The 13,407-nt window shown below is 48.7% G+C and overlaps 2 protein-coding genes across 2 annotated transcripts in view; one reads left to right on the top strand and one right to left on the bottom strand.

Annotated features, from left to right (window-relative positions):
* The window catches only part of STX12 (syntaxin 12), a 350,272-nt gene that overhangs the window by 279,274 nt on the left and 57,591 nt on the right, over positions 1 to 13,407 (bottom strand). The gene's annotated exons all lie outside the window — the stretch shown is intronic.
* Positions 1 to 13,407, top strand: part of NR0B2 (nuclear receptor subfamily 0 group B member 2) — a 167,118-nt gene that overhangs the window by 123,826 nt on the left and 29,885 nt on the right. The window lies entirely within an intron of this gene.

Consider the following 13,407-nt stretch of genomic DNA (forward strand, 5'->3'; position numbering starts at 1 on the left):
AGGATGTGAAGCTCTCGTCTAGGAGCAGCTTTAGGGTTTTGGGGGGGTCCTGTGAGAGTCAGACACCCGCGGGGAGGGGGGGGGAAGGCGAGGGGAAGCCCTGGGACAAACTTCCCTTAAACGTGGCGCTGCGATTGTGCAGCCCGGAGCTCTGCTTATCCCTTTGGAGCCTACGACCTGCCCCTGGGGTGCCCGTGGCCGCCGGTGGGGCGGGGTGAGCCCGGCTCCTTATCTGCAGGGCGCAGAAGAGCGGCGAGGCCGGGCGGGAGGGCTCAGGTGCGCTGACAGGAACGCGGGGCCCGCGTCCAGAACGGGTGGAAAACCCGTGTGGGAAAAGCAAGCAGGCGGGTGTGGGAGGCCGCTCACCTGCCGGGGAGGACTCGGCACCATGCGGGGGCTCGGGCACGGCCCCAACCCCGGCTCCGCTCTCCACCGCGGGGCAAAGTTTGCCCGAACTCGGCGACTCCCGCCCGGGCCCTCAGCGGCGCCCCCGCCGGCAGCGGGGGGAGGGGGCGCAGTTCCGGGCTCCGCTCCGCGTTTTCCCGCTCACCATCACCACCACCCCCCTCCCCTCCCTCCGCTCAGCGTTCCCCGTGCCTCTTCACTCCTCCGCGCCTCCGGATCCCTCCGCCCGAGCCGGCGCTTGGGTTTTTTCACCTCCTCCCCTCCCCCACTCCCAACATCGCTTCCTCCTGGTTTGTCCCAGCCAAAGGTTCAGGGCGTGGGAGGGAAACGCTTCTTTTCCCGTTTCTGTAACGGTGTCCCGTTAAGGGAGAGCGGAGCTGAGCGTTTTGCTGGGGGAGAGAAGAGAGGCGGTTGGGACTATTTGGCGTTCCTGCCACGGCCTCGGCGGAAGGAGCTCGCTGTGTGAGAGGCTGCGCGGTGCTGCGGCTCCTCTCAGCGCTTCCTGGAAACTCCCGCTTAGGAGCGGGGAGGGGGGGGGACGGGAACAGGAGGGAAAGATCCAAAGATCCCAGTCCGGTTATGGGGCATGGGCACCCCCTTCCCCTGCACAGCCCCTCAGTACCCCAAAGAGAGGAGTGGGGAGCGAGGAGACGTGACGGGGTGGGTTAGGGGTGAAAAGTCCTTCGTCCCGGCCTTGGCAGTGAGGGGTCAGCCTGGCCGGTTGTGGGGCGAGGGCAAGGGGCAGCCACCCCAGAAACAGCCCCTTTGATCCCGCGTTTCCTGGAGCTGGGGGCACTGCTCTCCCGGTGTGGGCTGGGGGGAGGTGGTGGGTGAGGGTTGTCGAGGCTCGTCCGTAAGCATTGGGCACTATCGGGGCTGAGAAGCTCCGGCTGCAAAGGGCTGAGAACAAAAAACATTAAAAGAACGGGAGAAAAAAAAAAGGGAAAGGAAAAAAGCGCTCCCTTTGCTGCCCTCTGCCTGCCGCGGGGCCAGGCCGCGGAACCGGCTGCTCGGGGGGAAGGAGCGGGGCCAGCCCGTGCCGTACCTTGCTCTGGAGGCAATGGGTTAGCCTCTGTCCCCGGTGGGGATGCGCTTTGCCACCCGCACCCCAACCAGGCTTTCTCAAGGGGGCAAGACACGTTACCGTTTGGCTCGACTCAAGGGTGAGAGGGCTTTTGGGGCTCTGCGTTTGAGTACTTGGGTTATTTAATGCGACGGGAGGAAGAACGCAGTGTGTATGGGGTGTCGAAAGCGAGTCGCTGATGAATGCCCGCAATACACAAGCAAGGACACGCAGCATCAGTAAATAACCGTGTGGTTCATTAGATACGGGCATTAGGGATCCTGCCTCACACTTTCAGACCTGGCTTCTGCCTCCCCTCACCTGGGGCCTGGCACCAGCTCATGTCCCCTGGTTCCCAAAGTTTAACGCCCTTTGAACACAGTTGTGGATCCTTTCTGCTGTTGCAAAGCAACTCTGACACAAAAACTCCCTTCTTCCACTAAATCCATGAGTTCTGGATGCTGGGACAACTCAGGAAAAGTGGGCAGGATGTAATGAAATTATGTGGAAGAGAAGGATTCATTATAGCGAGTAGATACTCATAAATCCTGTTAGCGACCAAACACGGCCATTGATATTCCCTGATTCTGGATGCCCAGCACCTTCCATATGCCTTCATTTCCTTAACACCATTCCTAAGTCTGTACATGGCTCCATTTACAAACCTAAAATCCAAATGTAAAGCGAGGGTGAAAGGTGTCCTCACCTCCTGATCTTGGGTTTAGCTCTGAATTCTATAGTTTGATCTATGGAAAGAGCAGCCTCTGGCTCTTGAGGACTAAGAAACACCTCCTGGCTTCACACCCCTCCAGCACCACTCAGTTAAAGATGATCTGTGCTCTGCTTTCGGCCTTGGCTCCCTTTGAATACCTTTTAGTTCATTGCTGTCTCCGCTGCAGTTTTACTTTGTACTCCAATCAGTGCCTTGTAAATACACGTATTTATTGTGTCAGTCCTGTGCTGCATCCCTTCTGCCATCAAAATACTAAACCACAAAATCTCTCCTATTACTCATCAGCAGATCCATGGATTTATGCAGGATTTCCTTGGAGCAGGTCAGCAAATTCGAAACAATGCCTTCAAAACCCTTGGCCTGAGAATGGATTGTTTCCAGATCCTTTTCTTTCCTCCTCAATTAAAAAAGGCAGGTCCTGGGGAAAGCTAATAAACAGCCACCATTGCAAAGCCCATAGCACGCCGCATCCTGATGCCAGTTGTGTTGGAGTAACTGCAATCTTGTGTTTAGATAGCAGGAGATAGGAAAACGTCACTTTGTCTGCATGTCCCGTTAGAATAAATCATCCTGGATACTTCAAGAGGATAGAGCGTCATCCAACAAAGAGCTGTTTCAATCGTCTGCACTGAAAAGCTTTATGTTTCCTGGTTGATAGTTTAAATTATCATGGAAGGATTATCAAAAGCCTAAAAACTCCACCCCAGCACATTAAACAGAACTCAAATTCTTCTTCTCCAACTGCAGGAAATGCAAGTGTTGGAGAGAAATAGATAAAAAAGCCCCCAGTTCCCTGGTTTCATGAACTCTTAACTGAGGGAAATCAGTTCATTCCTAAATGTGCTTTTTGTGTGCTTTTGTGTGAGCAAGTTGTTGTTTGTCCTCTTGTTTTTATGGCAAACACTCCAGTATGGACCACTTTAATATTAACCACTTGAGGAGCTTTAGTGAGTCCTGGGAACTGGGATGTGCTTCCACTGCCCAGCACAGGGATCCATGTCGGAGGTACACATAAGCCTTAGAAGTTCCAGGTTCTGTGATTAAGTATAAATGAACCATTCTGGCTTCTGAATTGTGTTCAGTTTGTGACGTGAACTGCCTGGCCAGCAGACAGTGCTGAATCTGAAACCCTTTCATAACTGATAGGGAAACATTTTGCAGTTGGAAGTGATTTAACAGCATTATTGATAATAGATCCAGTGCAAATCCCTCTCGTGCTGTTTTGTCAGCTCCCCAGCGCTGGGTAGAAGGGCAGTCCTGCTTGGTTACGGGAAAAAAGGATAATCTGGTTGAGACTTGTGCTTTATTTTCAATAACTACCAGATCCTGGAGAGTAGTTACACTACTTTTAGTGTTCCAGCTGACAGTGGGGTTTATTTTTTAAGTGGCTCAAGTCAGCAGAGATCACTCTGAATCCGGACAAGCAGAATCCAGTCAAAAAGGTGTTAGGTTTATATAGCTGCTGGTGTAGTACTAAGCGTGTATTAAACAGGGAGAGCTGTGGGTATCAGACCGGAGTACTTGATACTCCGTGCTCCCACATGGCATGTCTGAAGTGATGTTACTGAAACACACTGCAAGAGGCTGTGCTCTTCATCTCCAGAGCCTCCTGCTTGGCCACTGAAGAGGATGAAGGGAGTTTACAGGAGCTTCCTGAATGGCAAAGGGAAAAAGAAGTCAGTTAAATGCTGGATTTGTGACACAGCAGCTGAGGAAACGTTGCATGAAGGGAATCCTGCTGTTAATGAAACTTTTCCATGCCTGCATGCTTAAGTGAAGGCCTGTGCGATGCTCCAGCTCTGTGCAAACCTGCCCCATTTCCCTGCTCCAAGAGCAGGCAGCAGAAACATGGGGGAACAAGGAGAGGATGGCATTCTTTGTCCAAAGAAGCCACTGTTGAGGGTGCTGATGCTCTGATGCTCACCTTCCCCATCTCACTGGAGACTATGCTGCAGGTCACAGGAACTACAAGCCACGAGGATGAGTGGAGGTGGAGATGACCGAGCCAAAGCAAACACGTTAGAGAAGTCAGACAAGTCCTTTTGGAGCAGATTTCAAGCACGCTTTTGAACCCGTTGCACGACCTGTTTGGGTCCTGGCAAGGCTGCGTTAGTCCTAAGGCCAAAGAAGTCAAATGCAGGGAGAAGATACAGGTGTTTCCTCTCCGTGGCTGCCAAGGAGAGGTAGTGAGAAGACAGCACAAGACAGAGCAGAAAATGCCAAGACAGCACAAACTCATTTTCCAGAAAACAACCATTAGTGGAATTGTTTTATCTGCTCAAATTTGACAAATCAGTTCAAGCCCACACACACCCTGCAGGATACATCACACGTGAGTATCTGGGCTCTCTTTTCCCAGACAGCTCTGTCACCCTAGTAGTGATCATCCATTGAGGCCACCTCACTGCAATCTGTAGTCCCTCAAGACAAAATAACTCAAAATATTTATGCCCTTTTTATTAATGAAAGGAGGAGCTCTTGTGTATGAGCTGAAGACACAATAAACATCAACAGAAGTGGCTAAACTTGTTTTGCATTCTCTGGTGCTGTCGAGTTGCCCTCTTACAAATCTTTTTGCTGTTCTTCTGACCTCAAGAGATTTAGAATGAGATTTCAAAGACCACTGATGATCCCATTCAGTAGTGGGAAAGGGAACGAAGCTGTGGTTGAAGTTAAGAAGAGAGATAAAAGCAGTCTGTGTCCCAACCCCCAAATTTCCCCAATGCATGTGGGTTGGTTGTGTGAACAAGATGCAGAGAGCTACAGGGATGTTACGCTGCAACCCGACAACTCTCAGTCTTGCACATTTCAGGCTGTATGTGATGATGCATTTCTGTTATATGGCACAGTACGTGCGGGTGATGGAGTAAACCCTGTTGGGAGTGGAGTGCTGGGGAGGGGAGAAGGGGTGTACATGTGGGGATGGGGAGCTTTGCGTTGCTGACTGCAACAAGCAGTGAGCACAGTGGTGAGAGAAACCTTACCTGGGAAAAGGCAGGTAAAATCCTGGCTTCGTGCTGCAAGTGGTTATTGTCCCCCTATAGACTACGAGGATCCCGAGCAACTCCTCAGGCACGGTCCCAAGCAGGTTACAGAAGATCTTGTTCAGCCTGAAGAAGAGAAGGCTCTGGGGAGACCTTAGAGCAGCTCCCGGTGCCTAAAGGGGCTACAAGAAACCTGGAGAGGGGCTTTGGACAGGGGGCCTGTAGGGACAGGGCAAGGGGAATGGCTTGAGCCTGCCAGAGGGGAGACTGAGCTGAGCTCTTAGGCAGAAGCTCTTCCCTGTGAGGGTGCTGAGGCGCTGGCACAGGGTGCCCAGAGAAGTTGTGGCTGCCCCATCCGTGGCAGTGCTCAAGGCCAGGTTGGACACAGGGGCTTGGAGCAAGCTGCTCCAGTGGAAGGTGTCCCTGTCTGTGGCAGGGGTTGGGACTGGATGAGCTTTAAGGTCCCTTCCAACCAACTCTATGATTCTATGAAATACAAGTTTCAGGCTTCTCAGAGTTGAGGAGTTAAAGAAATCCAAGTGTCCTTGCTCGTAAATGCAAGGTAAATTATTCATTCTCTCTCTTCCCCCTTTTCCTCCCTCCAGTTCAGTTTTCCTTTTCATGCTTTAATCGTTTTGACACCAAGCTGTACAAAAGTAATTTAAAATTAACATGACTGACACTTGGTAGATAGCAGGACCCAGCGCAGGGCTCCACCTTCTACTCGGGACTGCAGAGAGGGGCTCTGGATTGGCTGCAGGTCCTGAGGCAGCTGATGAGGCCCAAGGAAAAACATGGCAAACAATTAATTTGCTAATTTAGTTTTCTGTTTCATTTGAGACCAGAAAATTGTCAGGCACTCACCAGTCCAGGAGCAAGGCTGAGTGGACTTCAGGCAGTGCTGCACTCTTGATGGCAAAGAGGGGGATACATTTGAGGAGCTGGCCGAGCAATTTCTCCTGCTGGTACCAGTGGCATTTAATAGGCTTGATAAAGGCTTTTAGTATTGAAGTTCTGCAGTGTTGGGGTTTGTATCACCTCTCCTCAAGCACTTTGTACATGTGATAACAGGGAAAGAGGCGATGTGCACACGTGTGTTGCAAAAAAATCGCTGTGAACGGTTGCCACCTTCACAAAATCATCAAAATACAGAGTAAGAAAATGGCTTTCTTAGTAGAAAACTTGTATTTGGTGGTTTTTTGGTTTTTTTCTTACATGCAGGACATGTAGCTCCAGTCAAGTGGAATTCTTACAGGGATAACTCCTGCACACGATAGATGATGGTGAGGCGTAACGAGCCTGTATGAGGACTAATGTCCTTTGATGGAAAAAGAAATGCTCTAATTCGATTTCTTCCCTTCAGCTGTGAAGGAGAGTGTGTCATGTCAGAGCTGTGTGGAACGGGCCCTTTACGTTCAGTTTTGGGCCTAATTTTGATTTAGTAAATTGAATTGTATCTGATTTATTGCCTGCGTCTGATTCAGGATTTCACTGGTAGGAAGGGAGAACTCCCCACAGCCCTGAATCTCATCTCAGGCGTTCGCACGGAGCTGCTGCTGTGCGTGCAAGTGGGTGTGTGAGAAGCTGTGAACACATTAAATCAATTAGTACGTTACCAGCAGAGGGAGCGTGGGTCAGGGCTGGGTTCAGCGGGGAGGCAGGAGCCTAAAAATGGGACTGTGAACCCCGGGAAAGAAGGACTGTTGCAGCATCAGCATTATTTGTTTCCTAAATCCAAATGAACTGAGAGATAGAATCTCATTTACAAATCTGGGACCTTGCTTGGCCTTCCTAATTCACAGGTTTCCTCTTCCCCCTCCAAGTGATGCTCTCTGTAAGCCCAAGTCACTAGATGGTACTGTTGCTGTTTAACGTTGACGCCTCTGTGGGCCAGCTTTTTGGGAAACTCGTTTTTCTGCTGCGAGCTGCTGAAGGGCTGTGTCATTTGTCAGGGAGCTGCAAGCGAGGAGCCAGGGAGAAGAAGTAGGTCAGATCTGCTTCCCAGGATCCGGCTCTTGGAGGGGGAGCAGAGGCATGGCAGAGATTTCATCTGCTTTGCTTCCAGCTTTGCTGCCCAAAGGGGGGGACAGGGTCAGACCCTTGTGTAAACCCTGTGAAACCAAGGCCTTGGTCAGCTTTGCTCATAGCTAAGCAGTGCTGGGGGTGGCTCAGGCTCAAGAGGAAGGACGAGCCCTCTGTGGCTGCAGTTGGTGGAAGTTGTGTTGCTTACTGACCTCGTGGAAGGAGGAAATGTGGCAAATCTTGACCACTGCAGCACACTAAAAGCCAATCCGAGGCGGGCGCCTGGTTTCACAGATTCCTGAACCACTGAGAAATACCCCCAAGCTTTCAGATCACATCTTGCTGCAGCCCATCCCTGTTAGGAGGTCACCAACCTCCCCATCATGGATAGTAACAAACAGGTTATTGTGCTCTACTTTGCAAACAAGCCCCAGCCCTCCCAACAGCAAGGGAGAGTCTCCTTCCCCGGGCAGGCAGCCCATGGAGAGCTGCCTGCCCGCCTGCCCTGCCTTCGCTTGGGCTTCTATTAGAGAGGAAAGTCAGGCCAATTAAATCAGGCAGCATTGAATCTCTAATTGACATAAATGAGACAGACAGACAGCTGGGAAGACTGGGGAGGGGAGGGAATGGGGAGCAGGTGCCCTGGATGAGAAAGAGATGGAAATCCAACCTAATAGTCCTGCAGCTTTTCTTATTCTCAATGTTTATATGAGCTAGCAACATCTTGAGAAGTGTCTGTGCTCCTGCTGGAGAGAAATTAGTGAAAGAAATACAAGTTACAGCCATTGTGTGGTTTATTGGGATGTTCCTAAAACCCTCTGAACAAACCCAAAGAAACAAAAATCATCTATTTATATAGTTAAATAAAAGTACCTGGTCTTCCCCACGCAGTTTGAACATAAGGCCTCGCAGCTGAACAATTACAAACTAACTTTAAATCCTATTTGTTTAATTTTCCATATCTGCACATCACTTGACTAGGTATTTTCCCCTCGCTTTTCACCAGGGAGTGCTCTTTTTCCTTGAGCAGACCCTTCAAATATTAATTTACCCAGAACTGAGTTATTTAAATTCATACATTGCAGAAGAATGAAGCATAAAGGGGAGTCACTCACCCAAGTCCTGCACAGCAGCCCCAGCACTGCGGATGGAACCAGAATTACCAGCCCTTCGCCCGGAGCTGCCTGCCTCACCCAGGGAGTTGCCTTTCTGGAAACACAAATTGGTGGCTGGTTTCTCAACACACACTTGTGGTGCCGTGCAGGTGAGCAGGGGGGGCTTAAGGGGTACAAAAGCAGGGGTGAAAATCCCGAGTGGATGTGGATAACAAGAAGGGGGCAAATTCAGTTTTGCTGTGCTGATAAAGCAGCAACCCTGGATTAGCTCCTGCAACCCGGAATGAAAACAACCTGTATCTTTGTTTTAAACCAAGACAGATTTGCACACTGGTGTACAAGAACACCAGAAATGTTTTCCACTTACATTCCCAGAAACTTCTGAAGTCTTTTTCCTGAATATTTCAACACATTTGTTCCCTTCCCTGTTTTCCCAGCTGGGATCATTTTTGCCAGTACAGACAATTCTTCTTGGTATCCATGGGAATTGCCTCCATAATTAACGTGCACCCAGTGCACAGATCAGAGCGTTCAAACCCAGCAGCTGGAACTAGGAGGCGGGTCTGATCAAATCTGCTCTGCCACAAGGAGAAAAGCCAGCTTTAATGACACATCACAAGGGCTCCCTACCCCTTCTTTAAGCAGAGCAGGAAAAGGGGACTCCTGGTTTACTTCCTAAGTGGCTGCTCATCATGTGCTTGCAACTCACTGAACAGAGAGTGAGCGCAGAGCAAGTGAGCTGGTGGCTTGAAATTGGGGATCTGTCCTATTTAAAAGGGTCTGATTGCCAGCAATGGCACACACGATGTGCCTTCAGAATTACAGTACAGAGTGCAAACATGAGCGGTTGCAGACCTCAGTTTTCTCCTCCGTACACCAGGGTCAGCTCATACGTGTCTCACAGAGGAACAAATTCTCCTCTGGGTTTGCTGCCATGACCAGAAGTGATCCTTTGCGTGCATCCCCGAGAACACATGTGCAGCCAGCCAACAACTCGGGGTTCTCATGGAAAGTAAATGCACACCCAGTATGCGTTTAAGAATCTGCTGTACATAAAAGAGCTGGTGGAAGAGGCAGATGGTTGGATGGAAATTATTAATCCAATACAAGATTTTTTACTTTTAGTTGCTGCTTCCACTCAGTGTCACAAACCCAACAACTTCTGGGGGCTTCCCTGTGGTTGACCCCCAGGCTGGGGGTGTGCCAATGGCATGGCAGTAAAACCACTCCATAGACCTGCATTTCTCTTACCTTTCTTAAGAAGTAGAGCTGGGAGTTGGGGTGGGGAACACATGTTAAAATCACAAGTAGTTTGGTGGGTGCGGAAAAAAGCGACTTTGAACAAACCATGATTTTCCTGCTGCTTACAGCAGCTGAGGACTCGGTGGGGAGCGGGGATCAAACACGGCTCCAGTCTAGACATAGCTGCAACCCCCGCCTGCCTCAGAGGTTCATACAGCACAGGCTGAGGGGAATTTAGCATATCTTTTCCTTAATATGATTAAAATGCAGCTCCCTGTCCTGGGGTACTGACAAATCCTCAAATCCACAGGCATTCAAACCCACGTTACCATTTCCATGGCTGAAGGAGTAACTCGCTTTGCAAACGTGGCAGCGCAGACAAGCGACGTCCCGGATTCCCGCTAACGGAGGTTCCTGGAAGTGAAGTTTGAACTCAGCCCTTCTTGTGATTCTGTGATTTGAATATCATTTTCACAAACCTTGCAAGAAGCAGATGAATGAGAGATTCCTGGCGTGGAGTCAAATGCTGCAGTAATTAAATGTTTATAAAACACTTTAAGCATGCAAAGTGCCATTATCATAGACAAGAAACCAATAGACTGTGGCAGATTGGAGCTGGGTTTTGAGGCACACCAGCAAACACAGCTCATTTCTCCCTCCACATCTCTCTTTCAGAGTTGCTAAACAGAGGATTATGGAAAGCATTACCAGGTTCCTTTCATTATAACCAGAATAAGTCAAATCCGAATTGCTTTCTCTCATATGAACACATGTGATTCAGAAGTTTTTCCTCCTATAATAAATACCCGAGCAGAGGGCTGGCTGCTGGTTATCTCGTGAAGAAACCACCCCATGGGGAACGAAATTGCTGCTACTTCTGAGCTCACACATAAAACTGAAGAGGTTCCACCTGTTACAGGTTTCTAACACCATCTGCTGTTTAAAAACAAGACAGCATTTGAGCTGAGCAGCACAGCAGCTAAACCAGAAGTGACACCAGCTGATCTAGGTTTGTGTAATGGGCACATTTCACTTCTCCTTTCAAGTCCTGAATATATTTCAACTTGATTTTCATTATGAAGTGAATTATTTCTTCACTCAAAGACTCAGAAGCCCAACGAGCAGCAGTGATGCTGTCCGCACCTCAAAACTTGAACCTGCATCCACATTCACAGGACCCAAACTTGTCAGCGCTGAAGCAGATTTCCAAGCCATGTCCTTCCCCTCCAAAGCCTGGCCCAAAAAACCTCCTTCAAGGGTGTGAGGAACTCAAAGTAAATACTTCTTTCTATTACAGGTAACCATATTTACCTCTTGCTGTCTCACACTGCTCCTGTACAACAGAATAAACACTTGAACCACGGAGTCTTTTACTGTTTCCTAATGAAAAGTGACACAAACTTTTGTCCCAGGCAAAACAAGAGTCCTGGAGTTCATTACACATCTGCATCGAAGGTCTCCTCACCAAGGCTCTTCAGTTTTGTTGCATGTGTTAAAAAGCAAAGAGCTAATAACCCCAGTTTTCCCCAAAGTAATTGTCTAAATGGGTCCTTAGGAGTGCAGCCACTCACCTGAGGCAGTGCAGTGGCTTTATCAGCACAGATTTAGCCAAAAATCACCCCAAATCTTCAAGCCTAACACCAAACAGAGGTTGCTGCCAGGCAAATCCTTCCCCAGTCAGCTCATTTACAGCATCACCCTCTATATGGAACATTTATAACCCCCTCCCCACACATCATTTAAAGAGTCAGTGGCTCCTTTTGTAAGTGATCAGCTTCTTACCCCAGCACTTTACACGCGCTGCCCAACAAAAGAGACCTTTTACATGTCAATTTATTTTCAGACAAGCATATCTGAAAGGGAGTTTCTCTCCGGAGTAGAATTAGTATTAATGGCAGGTGTTCAGTGTGACACAAAGGGAGGAAGGCTGAAGTTAGCTGAGCTTAAGTAGGAAGACAGCTTGATGTTTTAATAACCAGAGGCAAGAAAATGGAATGGCAGCGGCCCTCCAGCTTTCATAGCATGAATGAAGGTTTTATTCAGAGCCTCCTATGTACTTGCAAAAGAAGACCCTGAAATATTTAAAACGTTTTCTTTGCATTCAAAGGGGGATTAAATTGTTGAATATTAGATGAAAGCGCAGCAGCCGCCCCACATACCCTCACACACACTCACAGCCACCGAGTGTTTCTGAAGCCTCCCACGTTCTTGGGAAGGCAGCAGTGGCTACCACGAGGAGCTGGTGGTACCCAGGAGGTCACCAGCTGCACATTCACTGTCCACAAATGCCTAAAGACATAGGGAAAAAGAATGACATGAACTAAGTGGAAGGTGGGGACTTGAAGAGGGTATTGGAATGAGTTGGGTGCAAGTTGAAAAGCAGAGCGGTTGCTCAGTGAAGTTTCGCTAAGGGAAAGAAGGGATGATTGCTGAGAAAGTTCCTGACCTTCAGTTTTAAAGAGAGCCTAAAATAACCATGATGGGAATATCTCTCAGGCCAAAATACATTTATTTATGCTCTGGTTAATTTGACAGAGGTCAGAACCGCATCATTAAGAGGAAGGCATGACCACTTTATGCAGTGGGAAGCAGGAAAACAGCCTCTCAGCTGGGTCAACCTCTTTACAACAGAAACGTTGCTGCTTTACCCCCCAAAAGGGGAAAGTTTAACCTTTCTTATAACAGAAGCTGTATTATGTAGAGCTGTTCAATACTATTTGCAGGCTCCTTGTCTCTGGATTAACACGCTATTTCCGCACAGGTTAATTCCAGGTTGACTCTGCTATTTGAGGCTGGATTCCAGGATTTCTGCTCCCTTGAGCTTCCATATAGTGTACAGGACAAAATCCTGAAGGTCAAGTCAACTATTAAACACCTGAAATAACACAAGCAGTTTTCCTTGTAAAGATTTCCTCATGTATGGAAGTTAAATACGTTTTTGTCCCTTTTCAAATCAAGACAAAGGTTAACTCTATATCCTCTTTGTCCCAACTTAAAGCTGAAGGACTCAAACCCATGTGAGAGCAGATTGTTGGGTCTTCTCTAAGACACAGGCTCCCCCCAACAGGCATTAGAGACCCAGCCTGCCACAGGCCCAGTTTTCACCTCAAATAATGCAGTTCCACTTAAGACAACAGCAGTTGGTCACAACTGTATTTTGGCCAAGGTTTAATACTGTTTAGGCTAAAAGCAGAAAGAGGAAAGGGTTCACCCGATCCGTTACAAACACCTCCAGTTCTCATGAAGTTCAACAGGTCAATTTTTATTGAGGACTGGAATTAAAAAAGTAACAGCACTTGGTTGATTTGGAACTAAAGATCAAGACTTACTTTTACTTACAGATCACTCAGAACAACTTGGTTAGAAGCACCCCAGAAAGCAAAGAGCCCTCCTTGTTCACTCTGCTCTCCAAAGTGATGGAGGTTCCAAAGCTGCAGCTGCATCAAACACAAAGTTCCTCTGCTTGAAGCCCCAGTGAGGCAGAGGGGTTTGACACTCCAGGTATTGTCTTATGCCCAGGCTCCTGTGCCCACAGAGCTCTGCACCCAGTTGTGTCCTACACACCTTTGAGTTGTCACTCATTGGCCTCACACCAGCACCATTACAGGGAGGGTTCAGCAAAGGTTGTAATGTTTTTCCTGGCTGGTAATTGGAACCATTGACCCTTTTGTACAAGCAAGCCACCAGCCAAGCAGGGGGAACATTTGGTTTAAGACCCATCCTGACAGTCTGTACAGTTGAGAGAGGTTCACAGTGAGTGGTGGTCACCACCAGCATGACCAACCCCATCCACTGTTCCAGACCCTTAAAGCACAGTGTAGGAAACAGTCTGAAAATGGGCTC

This window comes from Neopsephotus bourkii, unplaced genomic scaffold, assembly GCF_033783945.1.
Source record: "Neopsephotus bourkii isolate Nb327-2 ecotype Australia unplaced genomic scaffold, CSIRO-AGI_Nbou_v1 NB_1036, whole genome shotgun sequence".
Classification (NCBI taxonomy): domain Eukaryota; kingdom Metazoa; phylum Chordata; class Aves; order Psittaciformes; family Psittacidae; genus Neopsephotus; species Neopsephotus bourkii.